Source organism: Ornithodoros turicata, chromosome 1, assembly GCF_037126465.1.
Source record: "Ornithodoros turicata isolate Travis chromosome 1, ASM3712646v1, whole genome shotgun sequence".
NCBI lineage: Eukaryota > Metazoa > Arthropoda > Arachnida > Ixodida > Argasidae > Ornithodoros > Ornithodoros turicata.
The window spans coordinates 125,402,277-125,416,123 of record NC_088201.1 but is presented as its reverse complement, the minus strand read 5'-3'; the positions used below and the strand labels follow the sequence as shown (position 1 = coordinate 125,416,123).

Below are 13,847 nucleotides of genomic sequence, written 5' to 3'. Positions count from 1 at the left end.
ATAGATGGTTTGCAACAAACAATGATTATAATAGCGAAGGGCAGACCACAGGGCATGAAAATGTCCCCTGTCCTGCTTCCTCCGTTGTGCTTGGATAGGTTTGTGTTCCTGATTAAACGGAAACGATAACTCTCACGATTTCCATAAAAATCAATTATTGCTAAAGTACGCTTATTTTGCTGATGTTTGCGTTCCCGCGTGTTTGTATGTTCCCGGGCGTGTTACCGGTGTTGCTGCGGGTATCCGCACAGCGACTTTTCGAGACGAGATCTCCGCGGAGACGCGAGGGTGACAGAAGTTACGTAGAACCAGACGGAGTGCACGTGACTTGACGTGATGGCTTCCTGTGCAACCCTTCACGCCGGAGGGCCTCGCAGAGATTCTCTCGGCTCCCCACGGAATCTCTTCCGATCTCTGCGGAGTCCGTGAGAAAACATGGCGGCTACCCAGGAGCTGTACAGTGTGTGGCATGTTGCCACCAATCAACTTCAACAGCGTTAGCCCACATAAATGTAAAAGGTTTGTTTCTAGTAAAAAGTGAACTGCACCATTGACTGTCGTCTGATTATTTGACCTTGAAATAAGCACTATTTTTTAAATTGCCAACATGAAGACATAATATTTGAGCAAAATGCTTCGGCATGAGAGTTTATGTAGCTAGTGACTTTAGACTGGAATCAACAACACATCGAAGTGTTTAAAAAAATTATATTTCACTTTGCAGTCGTACAAAAAAGTTTATACTCGGGTACAATTATAGCAATCCAATTTTTATGATGGCGTACATTCGGATATTCATTTACGCTGTACTCAATGTTTGCACTATCACGATGAGTGGCTCCTTCTGCTGAGAAGTACCCCTTTAGCATGTCACGAACAGCAGCAGCCCTTGCACTGTGCTGTACACGAGTTGCCTGCATCGAAGCGAAGTGTCGCTGTCCCCCTGAGCTTGTTGCTAGTGAAGCATCAACGTACCGTGTTGCAGGTGATTCGTGCTTCGTTAAAATGTTGTGCAAGCGGCAGCAGGACTTCACAACTAGCTTTACATGTTCAGGCGCTGCATAAATAGGTGTTTGAAAAACTCGAAACGATTTGCTAAAATGCCAAATGTACTTCCCACGATATTCCTTGCTCAGGAAAGCCTGTAATTGAAGGTTTCCTCCTCTGGTGTGAGAGGTGTGTGTGGATATGGTTTCATAAGGAACTCTGTCAGAGGGAAGGCATTATCTCCTACAATCACAGCTGGTGCCTCTTTATGTGAGTTTGGAAGGTTTAAACTGGTAGGCATGTGGGCGCTACCATCTTGAATCACTCGGCACAGCGGTGTGCCAGCCCAGATACCTCCGTCACTTGCAGAGCCTGGTGTGTCAGTGTCAACGTACAAAAATCTATAGTGTGCATCCACCAGTGCAAAAGCGCAAGAGTAAATGTCTTTTTTTGTTAAAGTAGAGTGAGCCTGAGTTGGCTGGCTGCGTGATTCTCATGTGTTTGCCATCTATTGTTGCTACACAATTGGGAAACTGCCTTGGCAGTTCGAACTCGTCGGCCTTTTCCCTCCATTCTTGCTCGGTAGCTGGAGTCCTAGCGAAGTATCCGAGCTCCTCAACTATGGCATTGCAGGTATCCCAAATAATTTCGACAACAATTGTATGGCCAAGCCTAAACTGAAAGCTTTGAGACTTCTGACTTACACCTGGAAAAGATTTTATACTATTGAATTTTCTTAATGTATTATGAAAAAATAATTGAGTACTTTCCAAATTTCACGCGTGTTAAATCTGCTACGAGCATATTTTGTGCAGACCTCCTGTTGTATGGGGTTCGCTCAAAACACAACAGATTCTTTTCTCCTTTTTTAATGCAGTGTTTACCTGTTGCAAAAAAATCTTAAGGTAACTATTAGCCAGTCCTGATGTGCTATGCTGGACCTCACTGTGGTGTCCTGCCTGACAATGCGGTGTCTCACACGTTCCAAACTAAAGTTGAATGTATCCTCATTCATTCTTAATAGCGACCGGAAGGACGAAGCGTCCGTATCTGACAAGCACTTTAAGGTGGCTTTGCATTCCATACTGCTTCTTCGGCAGCCACTCTTTTGTCCACACTTCTCCTGGACTTTCAGCATCATCAGGTTCGAGTTCTTCGTCGACTAGCACAGCGAGTGCGATCAACTTTTTCTGCCTTTCATCCCTGCCTTTACAGAAGACGAGCCCAGAACAACTCGACACGCGCTATCGTCTGCTACCCCTGTCGTTTCCGCTCGCTTCGCGTCCGCGGAATTTTCACGCGATCGTCCGGATGCTGCTGGCATTTCTTCCGCGATATCTCTGAGGTGCGCACTTGCCTGCTCGCTCTCTTTCCGCCGACACCTCGCCCGACAAAGTCGCTCGTGCGGATACCCGGTGTGGTCGCGCCGGGAGAAGGGAATCTTCGTCCTCAGATACCTCCTCCTTTCCCTGCCTAAACATTTTACTCGTCAGGTCCCAAGCAGCACAATGTACAGAAAGTCGAGTGCAATAGGGGTGGACGGTATGTGTCTTATCAATGTTCTTTAGCTGCAAGAGCGTGTTCAAGGCCTTCCACCTACCCGTCCACCCCTATCGCACTCGACTTTCAGTACATTGTGCTGCTTGGGGTGGGTTACGCATGAGTTTGTAAAGTTGCCTTCCTTGTGTAGTTTTCCGCTATCGGACTAAGCGGTCATTCAGAGGGGGTGTCCCGGAATTCTGGTCATGCCTGTTTCATGCCCTTCAGAGCAAGCCGTTAATACGCCAGTCGGCATGGTGAAGGACGATTCTCATGTATACGTATGCCCTCAACAGCATGCAGCGCAGACTTTAAGCTCCTGAAGGCTAGCCATACACTAAGGCTGTAATCGAGTATACGTGTTGTAAGAAGAAGAGACCCAAGCAGCAAAATGCACTGAAAGTCGAGTGCAATAGGGGTGGACGAGTAGATGAAAGGCCTTGAACAGAATCATGAAACTACAGAACATTGATAAGACACATACCGTCCACCCCTAATGCACTCGACTTCCAGTACATTGTGCTGCTTGGGGAATAACATTATATTCTGCTTCATTGCGCCCGCTCTTGGGTGCCACTACAAATGTCAATCTGATCGTGCCGTTCCTTGGAGAGCTATACCTATATGCCGCTGCACGAGTATAGGTAGAGAATTTCTCCTTAACCAGAGTATAAAAATCCCCCCAAGCAAGGAGCCTCTTGCGACGTTACATGTTTCGTCGCGGAATCAGCCAGTCTCTGGTGCTTCACCTGCGCCATCAATAATAACTGCGCAGATGTGGACAGTAGCTCGCAAGTGTTCGGACGTATAAACAACAGAGAGACTACATTTAAACACAGACTATATTCTGAACTGAAACAGCTAAATAGGAAGCAATCGCTGCATTCTCATTGGTCGTGTGCCCAGTGTTGTGTGAATTTTCCCATACTACGGGCTCTATGGGCTTGGCCATATGTGGAGCCGTCTTCGCTTAGGATGCGACCGCATGGGTGAGGGCAGCACCCATAGATTGTTATTTCGGGGGCAAATAACAGCCACCAAATATATTTCTTCAAACTGGTTATTACTGCATTGAAGACTGTTTATTATTTAAATTACTCTGGAACTTAACCAACAATTTCTCCACACCAAATTAATGTTGTGCCATACGTTGCGCATGTATGGAGCCCCTTATTCTACAATTAGTTGCCACGATCTGCGCTTTACACATGGTTTAAACGGGGTATATACAGTTGAAATAGGTACAAAAGTGGTACTTCAGACCTGGTTTACCCATTTTTATACATATACCTTTTCCTCGGACAGTGTAGAAGCAGCAGTGTGTTAAGTGCAATATTAACAAGTAAACAACAAATGTTCGCGTTGCCTGAAGTGATAAGTCACAATATTGCTATTAACATTTATATCCATGCTGATACGTTCACAAACAATATGTATTCCTTGTCCTTCAAATGTGCAGAAAAAATACAAGTACCACATGTCCATAAAAAGGAACTTCCGTGCCTAGAATAAGCGCTATACCGACAGTATAGAAAGTCTGTACATTCTAGTTCCTCTATGGAGTATGAGTTTACCAGTTAAAAATCATATACAGCTTATATCTATTGCCTATGCACAAGATTGATACTAGACATGATAGCCAGAATATCTATCGGTCCTGTATACAGGGTCCTTTTTTTTTTCAAGACAGATTTTTCATAAAAAACAATAAGGGCTAGAGACATGCTGCAAAGAAAAAAATGGTGTTCCTTCACGAATTTTTTGCGGACGATCTACCGAACATATTTTTGTTCTGAAAACGGCTACGATATCAGGCCACCGAAAGGAACCGATGTTCTCATTGGAACAACTTCGTAGCTTTTATAATTAAAAGTTAATTAACGATTTTTAGGTAATTAGTCATTTGATGGTTGAGCAACATATGGCCAAGAACGTCCGGCAGCCCAGAGATGATAGAAGTGAAAACAGCATGTCTCTAGCCCTTATAGTTTTTCATGAAAAATATGTCTAAAAAAACACCCTGTATAAATCACAAAATCAATTTCATCAGTGTATGTATATTGTGAGGAATTCCTGTCCTACAACTAGCGCCACCTAGCCATTTATCCGCTGGAACTGCCAGAATGCCATGCCTGAGCTTCTTGTTGATATTGCTGTCTCGCGCCGACCGGAGACATGTGTGTGTTTCGGCGCCGTCACTGCGGGCGGACGCGGGTTGTCATTCTCTTGTCGAGTACTCTGAACTTTCTCCGACATGTAATGTACCTGAGTGAGTCTTCGGACTTCCATTTTCTTTACTGATTCGCGGTAAGAAGCCGCTCGAATAAACCTTGAAGTTCTCAGCTACGCCTTCACGTTCTCCCATCCACGCCCCACATCCCACAAATGGCGCAGTCGACACCCCTTCGAACCTTCGCCTTCAAGAAATGAGGGAGCTGCCATTTCTACCTCGTTGAACTACGCATTAAGGACACCACGCCTAGGCCTAGCTCTCATCAGCCGTCATGTCTCGTACAACTACGCATTACGAATACCACGCCTAGGCCTAACGCTCGTCAATCGTCATCATGCCTCTCATTGCTTGGGGACAGGCTTCTAGGGAGGACCTCAGTGCATTTACCGCTGACTTCATACGTTCCGAACTCCAACGTCGTAAGTTGGACTACATGGGCACGAAAGACGACCTTATTGACAGATTGCTCGAGGACATCGAGAGGCATGACCGTCGTGACGCCGCTACCCCCGCCGAAGCGAAGGAACATTCCCCTGGCACGACGCCAACAGTAACGGAGATTATGAGAACGATGGTCAACTGCATGCAACAGAATACGGAGATTCTCGCTCGTATAAGCACTTCGTTATCTTCTACTCAGCTTCGTATCACTACTCTACCTGACCTCTCCCAAACTATTTCAACATTTGAAGGCTCCAAAGAAAGTTCTCAACGGTGGGTCCAAGAACTGGAAAAGGTGCAACAGTTAGCATCATGGTCCAACGAAACCCTGCTCGCCATAGCTATCAGCAAGCTACGAGGTACAGCCAAAGATTGGCACTTAGCGTGTGGCCGTGCTTTTCTTACTTGGGACACTTGGAAGTCAGCCTTCTACAAGCAATTTAAAGAAGAGTTAACAGTGATTCAATGGCAGACTGCCGTCGCAGAGTGTGTTCAACGAAAGACTGACACGCTGCATCAGTACACTTTTGCGAAGCTAAAGATCCTCGCACGTTGTCCTCTGACACTCACCGATCAACAGAAAATCGACTTCATCCTACAAGGCATTCGTGACATTCAAATTGTCACTGCCATTGCTGCGCAACGACCAGTGACACTCGACTCCTTCGTGGACATTGTTACACAACTAGACAACACGTACGCCCACCAGCAACAACGTTCTCAAGATACATCTACTTTACGCACTGAGGCTACAAAAGTCACAACGGCCTCAAGTACTCCATTTCCCACAAGTCAGCGTAAATTGTTCTACAACTCTTCTCCATCTACGCCTAGAGAAATCCCACCTGATCCTCCGCCACACACACGTCAGCAGGTGTCACAGGTCACCAACGTGCCCACATCCAAGCCAAGAATAAAGGACTTGCCACAGAAAGATCGTGAACTTCGATATGAAGCCATTAGCAAGAAATATGGGTCACCAGCATTCCAACCAGGACAAGACTTAACTCAGGCTATATGCTTCAATTGTCATCAGAAGGGCCATCTAGCCTCCAAATGCCCAGACCGACAGTCATTACGCCCATCGACACATAACACTAGTTTTGCTTGTGGTATAAGTTCTACGCCCCACGAAGAGACCGGTTCACAAATTTTGTGCAGTGTAGTCACAGCAAACATTGCTGGACTCGGAACAATCCAAGCATTTCCAGACAATGGCTCAAAAATTACAATCATTTCATCAAAGCTGGTGCAGCATCGTTCCCTTGTGCCCTGGATGAAGCCCCCCCTACTAGTTGTCGGAGGAGGAAAAGTAATACCTCTAGGCACACTTTTTCTTCGCATATCCGTTCATGAACTTTCCGCATCCATTGACGTCGCTGTCTTGGAAAGTAACGCCCTACCGTTAATTCTCGGAGAAGACTGGTTACAAGCAGCGAAAGTAGAACTTCATGTAAAGCCACCATATCCATCCGAGCTTCATCGTCCGTCGGACTCAACTGTTGTTGTATGTGAGGAAAAACTTCTTCCTGTGATGACAAACGCTGCACTCCTTCAGGAATCTCGCCTGACAACACATTTCGTAGACACAGTCAAGACTGCGGAACTGCAAACTGAACCCATCTTCGAAAATGAAACGCGGCCGTGGCCTTCTCTTCACTATTCAGCTGCACATATTTCTTCCCCACTTGCAAATCACATCTTTGACAGCCATAAGTCAGACAGTCCAGTGCCATGTTCCAAAATCCTACACGCCAACTCAGAACTTCCTGGGGTGACTCTGAACAAAGCCAATGCTCTTCGAACAAGCCTCCCAGCTGAGGAACCTACTGCACTTCCACATGAGCCATGCATTGGAACGCAGCTTTCAGAGGAAGAACGCTCCAAAATCGTCCAAACTCTTGTCCAGCACCAATCCCTTTTCTCTCAGAATGATCAAGATTTTGGACTGTATGACAAGATAGAGCACAACATCGACCTATTGCCAGGAGCTAAGCCATACAGTCGCCAGCCCTATCGTTACACCATGCAAGATCGCGCCTTCCTCGAACAACAAACAGCAATGCTCCTTGAAAAAGGTATCATTGTTCCATCCACAAGCCCTTGGGCTTTTCCAGCAATTGTCGTCACGCAACAAACCAAGAGACGATTGTGTGTTAACTACGTGGAACTTAACAAGCGCACTGTCAGTGTCATACAGCCCCTACCTCGGGCAGACGACATCATGGATGACATAGGAGGAGCTTCTTTATTTGCTTCATTGGATCTAAAATCAGCCTACTGGCAGGTTCGTGTCAGATCTGCAGATCAACCGAAAACTTCGTTCATAACTCATGAAGGCACGTATCAATGGACGCGCATGCCGTTCGGACTTAAAAATGCGCCTGCAACATTTCAACGCATCATGAATCAAATCTTCAAAGGACTTCCCCTGCAACCTGAAAAGACTGGAGCAAAAGTTTATCTAGATGACATCTTGTTGTATGCCCAAAGTTTTGACAGCTTCTTCAATCTTCTCAACGACGTTCTCCAGTTACTTCTTACTAGTGGTTTGAAAGTTTCCTTGCAAAAATGTTACTTTGCTGTTGAAAGCATTACGTTCCTTGGATTTGTTCTAAGCAAGCACGGGAAACATCCGGATCCGAAGAAAATAGAGGCCATCTTGCGTATTCCTCTGCCAAAGAGTGCCAAAGAAGTTTTGTCTTGGGTGCAAACAGCGAGTTTTTATCGTCGCTTTATACAGGACTTTGCAAAAATGGTGACACCACTCCAGAAAATCATCAGAACAGGAACTTTCATTTGGACGCAAGAGTGCACTACAGCTTTTGAAAAAGTCAAACAGGCCCTGACTTCAGAACCCATCCTTGGACATTTCCAGCAGGAAGCTGACACAACAGTAACCACAGATGCTTCTGCACTTGCCGTTGGAGCTGTTTTGTCACAAACTCAAGAGGACCGACAAGTTGTTATAGAATACGCCAGTCGTGCCTTGTCCAAATCAGAAAAGATCCTCCACAGTAATGTATGGGAAGCCATAGCAGTACACTGGGCAATAACAATCAAATTTCGTCAGTATCTGCTCAACCGAAGATTCCGTGTCGTTACTGACAACTGGACTGTAAAGTCACTAACAACAACACTCAAGCCCTCACGCAGGTTCACTACGATCCTCATGGATTTGCTGGAATTCGACTTTTCTGTAATACATAAGCCTGGGAAGCAAAATGTCACTGCCGACATGTTGTCTCGTCTAGCCTACGCGACAATGGCACCAGCTTTTTCAGCACCGCTGCACGATCTTCAACGCAAAGACTCCGTTTGTCGTGACATTACCCAACAACTTCACAACGACGACTCACTCGGTGAGACATTTGCACTTATCGATGGCATCCTCTATAAGAAGTCACACAATGCTCAAGTGGTCGTCGCGCCTCAGCAGATGCAACAAGCGATACTTGAGCTAATGCACGATGGTTCAGGACACATGAACGCATCACGAACACTGGATAAGACAAAACACCGTTACTGGTGGCCCAACATGCAGAGAACTATAAAGAGTTATGTTAGTAGTTGCCAAGTGTGTCAACAGGCAAACCGTCCTACAACAAAGTCCGTCGGCAAGCTTGGTATCATGCCTTCGACAGAAATTCCATTCCATTTCATTGCCTTGGATCACATCACTATGTCGCAAGATGGTTCTGCAAAATACATCCTTAACGTGATCGATTTTGCAACACGATACATTTTGCCAGCGCCAGTGTCTGGAACGTCAGCTCGAGAAGTAGTGAGTCACCTCCACACGATTTTCTACCAATATGGTGTTCCTGATCATTGCCTTACGGACCACGGCAGTGCCTTTGAATCGAGAGAGTTTCAGCGATTTATGCATTCCCATGGTGTACAGCTCCATCATTCTGTAGCCTACAGAGCAGCGAGCAACGGCTTAATTGAAAGGAGCAACGCCACACTGGTTTCAGTGCTACGGAAAACGTGCGTCAGCGATCCAACAAAGTGGACACTCAAGCTGCATGAGGCTGCATTTGCGGTAAACACATCTCCTAATGCATCTACAAACTTTTCGCCATTCGAATTATTGTATGGTTACACTCCAAAGTTGCCACACCAGGAGCACCACCACATTCAGAACTTATCCATCGAAGAAAGGCTTCTTCAGTTGTGTGCTGACCGCTCTTCAGCGAATGAAAACTCTGAGATAGCCCAACATCAGCGCAAGACTCGCTATGATACGACTCATCGAACGGGGAGCTATCGGACTGGCCAAACAGTTTGGCTACAACGGCAGGAACCTGTGACAACCAGTGCATCAAAGATGGCACAAAAATACAAAGGTCCTTTCCAGATAATAGCACAGAAAACGCCCATCACCTATGTCGTGCTCCCCATCTATGCAAATCACTTGCATCCTCGGTCCCAGAAGGCAAGGACAGTACATGTAAGCCAGCTAAAGCCATTCGTACATCCCTACATGGACCCTTCACTGACCACCTCATCTGTTCCGCATCAAGCACCCCAGGCCTAGGACTAAGGTGCACAGTGATTGTAATGCTATGAACTTCTGTTTCCTGCCTCGAAAATTTTTGTTAACCTTTCCAGCTTTTTTCTTCCACATATTGTTAAAGCTAGAGATGAACTCTATAGAATGTGAATTATCAGCTATGCTGACGTGATGAATTGTCATTAGAAGGTTCGCGCTTTTATTAGCGTATTGATGTATTTCTATACTCCTAAGTTTCGCATTCATAGCTTTTGGATGCTGATCACAGCCAAAAGGAGATTTCTAGAGATATAGTAGTCTTGACATGTATCTCAATTTCTGACCGAAAGGATTCGGTCGTTTTTGGAGGGGTGGAATGTGAGGAATTCCTGTCCTACAACTAGCGCCACCTAGCCATTTATCCGCTGGAACTGCCAGAATGCCATGCCTGAGCTTCTTGTTGATATTGCTGTCTCGCGCCGACCGGAGACATGTGTGTGTTTCGGCGCCGTCACTGCGGGCGGACGCGGGTTGTCATTCTCTTGTCGAGTACTCTGAACTTTCTCCGACATGTAATGTACCTGAGTGAGTCTTCGGACTTCCATTTTCTTTACTGATTCGCGGTAAGAAGCCGCTCGAATAAACCTTGAAGTTCTCAGCTACGCCTTCACGTTCTCCCATCCACGCCCCACATCCCACAATATACACTCTCCTTCCTTTATTCGCACTGCTCGATGCCTACTCAGTACTAATGCGCTCTACAAAGGGTGAAAACTGCATATTTGTGACAATGAGGACATGACTTATTTGACTGACAGACTGACGTGACATGCCAGTGTGTGTACTTCTTAAATAAACATTTTGTTCAAAAACGTCATGCCCTCAATTGTGCAATGATGTACTCACGAGCTGATTAAATGTAATTAAATGTAATTAATATCAATTCAAATGGAATTGACGGTAATTAAAGCAAATAAACGTAATTCAACAGAATTATATTATATTCAAGATTACTTCAGGTAACCTGCGGTTACCTTCGGTAATGAAAGGGTAAGAGAGTAATTGAAGGTAACTGAGGCTAAGTACCCTGTTGAAAAAAACTCATATAACTTTCTATGTGTAAAGAAATGAGTAATATGTGTAAAGAAATGAGCAATATGTGAAAGGCAATGAGCAGTATGAGCAGCGCTATGGGCAGTATGAGCAATGTTATGAACCGCACGGCGAGGCCAACGACGCACTATGTGCGCAGATATAAGCAATACGAGAAAAGCAATGAGCAGTATGAGCAACGTTATGCGCAGTATGAGCTGCATTTCGAGCAATATGAGAAAGATATGAGCAGTATGAGCAGTATGAGAAAGGCTGACCGTTTAGTTAACCAATTATTCACCTAGAAGTGCTGGCGCCACAGCGTCTGGTGATGGCCTTTCAAGAGACCCTCGTCACACTCGGCGGGCCGTAACGGTCGCAGCTCCATTCCCTTTCGTCCGATTCTGTTCAAATTTTAGGTGCATATTTCCGGTTCCGATCGTGTCCTACATTCTCTTTGGCTCCTGGATTCTCATCCAAGCCGTTGCGAGTGCCATCTTAGTGCTTGGACGCTTACTTGCTTATTCTACCCTGCTTCTCGGAGCCGTCTGGACGTATTTCCCTCCGCTCTGCGTGGGACTCATATTTTCGTCGCCGTCTCCATGCTGTGACAGTGTCTTTGTACCGTTTCAGTGATCACTGAAGATGTTTTGTGTGTGTACCTTAGAATCAAACTACAAAAGCCGTGGCAGGTGTGTGCGCATTACAGGTACGTTGCAGTCCCGTTTTTCCGTTATCGCTCTTTATGTTTGTCGGGTTAGCTGTCTGCAACTACCATATTCGTGCTTTTTTTTACTTTTTGTGGAAAGCCGGTTCGCTGATAGCCTTTGCATGTGTGTATAGAGTGTTTCAAATAAAGTCGTGCACAAGGGCATACCGCAATCGCAAGTTAGCATGCAAAAAAAATAAAAAGTGTATTTCGATGCCCCAAAGTCAAGTAAGCCACGAACACTCTGTGTCAGTAACCCGTTGCTGCAGCGAACAAGTACATGCACTCAGTTTTGCAACCACAACGCAAACATACTCAGATGTTTCAGAACCGCGTTCATTGGACATCACCAGCATTAGAGGAAGGTTACGTTAAATTTTAATCGGCAAAATGACCTCGTGCGTTATTCTGACTGACTAAATACAACTTAATGCTTTGAAGGTGTGATCTACGCGTTGGGATGAGAAACAGGCCCCAGTCATGTCCATTTCAGCATGAACCCATACGTCTGTATAAGTTGTGGGAACTGGAATACTTGTAGGCGCAGAAATTTAGCGCAGTTCTAATTTTGTTCGTTCTTTCCCAGTAAACCATATATGTCTCAGAAACGTCCACACGATATCCCACTTGAGATTTTGGGATATCCCAGGGACTAGGCTGAATAGCCCGTTGACGTCTCTGGGACAGACAGAGGACCCGTATTTCTTCCGCATTTGCTGATCCAGGGAAGGTTCCAGGAATGTCTCTCAGGGATATTTGGACATATAGAGGACATATACAGGACGTATTATTATTATTGTATTTTGTTGCTTTTTTGCAATCTTTCCTTATTCTACGGAAAATACTACTCTGCAACAGAGAGCATTGTATCAACGAACTCTTGTTTATTGAACACAAACCAAGTACACTGATGTTACATGCACTGTAAAAACCGCTGTTTCTAATAGTACAAAATGTGATATTACAACATAAGTAGGCTAATTATTAACAATATATGGTGACACTGATAAGACGCATAAAAAGACGATAGTGGTCATAATAATAATAATAATCACGTGATTGCTACGCCACTTCGGAACCGTTATCCCTGAAAGATAACCAATGACATAGTTAATTCCATCTATTGGGATAGCAGCTCAAACACTGCCATAAATAGGCATAAGAAACGGACGCTCTGCAAAAAGTGGGAACAAATGCAAGACAGTGACTTACCGCAGTTTCTTTCGGAGTATAGGTGGTTACATGCGGAAGCAGCCTAATCACTGGCAGACCCAAGCGACGTCTTCCGGTCTATGCCTGGCTCTTCTGTGGTGAAGATACATCAGGAACTTTACACATGTGTGAGGCTATCCATGGGTGCGTGTGGATACTGTAAAACAGTCATGTTTTATTAATCTAGAGTCACATCGCGTCTATGTGACATTCAAGCAAGATTAGAGGTCCTTCAAAAAACAAGGAGCTTTGAAAAACAGTGCAGTCAAACGTGAGAACATAACTGCTATCCTTTATATGAAAGACAACTGTAGCTGAGCCAAGCTTATCTACTAGCAGGCTGCGCATAGTTCATAGAATTGCTTCACCATTGCTTTCATCATCCCCAATGAAAGACATCACAGGGACCTATAAAATAGTACCTGAATCAAAGAGATGTGAAGAAATGTACTTGCACTTTGTGCCTGTACACACAGTTCCACCATTCGCACGAATTCGTCAGTGATACGCACCAGACCCCGCAGGTAAAGCAAACTATAGCTGTTTACTCAGATTCAAAGCTGTCATTGCTCCACACCTCTACCACATGTGATTGTTGAAAAAACAACAACGCACAAATCTTAAGTAAGGCAAAAGGAAGAACGAACTCACCTTAACTCCAAAGCCGGAGAACAAAGGAACGCTAGCTCTCGCACACCACGGCAATCACAACGCACAACGTAGTTGTTCGGCGTACTGGCCAGTACTGCCTCGATGCTCCTGAGATTCCAGTACAAAATGCGCATGATGCTGAAGTTCCAAAGACCTTTCCGTGTAACATGCCATATCCTACCGAACCGCTACGACGACGCGCCTCGCCTGTTTGAAACGGCGGTTGGAGAATGTCGATGGCGATGAGGCAGACGTCGTTACGCTTCGGCTCGCGCTTGTTGGGAACTTCATTCTTGTTATATCCTTCAACATAGGTGAACTATCATTATAATTCCCATGGAAAGGGTAAAATATGTTTTTTCTCTCTCTTTTGTTTATTGACTATGGTGCGATACGTGATGAGTCGTTACAAATATGATTAGAAAAGGTATGGCTATGAGGGTATAAAATAAATACTATTATTAAGAGGAAAGAGTGAGATAAGTGAG

The 13,847-nt window shown here is 45.1% G+C and overlaps 1 long non-coding RNA gene across 1 annotated transcript; it reads right to left on the bottom strand.

The window, feature by feature from the left end:
- Positions 1-12,365: 12,365 nt before the first annotated feature.
- Positions 12,366-13,551, bottom strand: LOC135368680 (uncharacterized). Its single transcript, XR_010414847.1, has 3 exons — positions 13,360-13,551; positions 12,709-12,865; positions 12,366-12,583 (listed from the first exon to the last, which is right to left on the bottom strand). It is a non-coding gene; the product is annotated as an uncharacterized LOC135368680 (long non-coding RNA).
- Between the last annotated feature and the right edge of the window lie 296 nt (positions 13,552-13,847).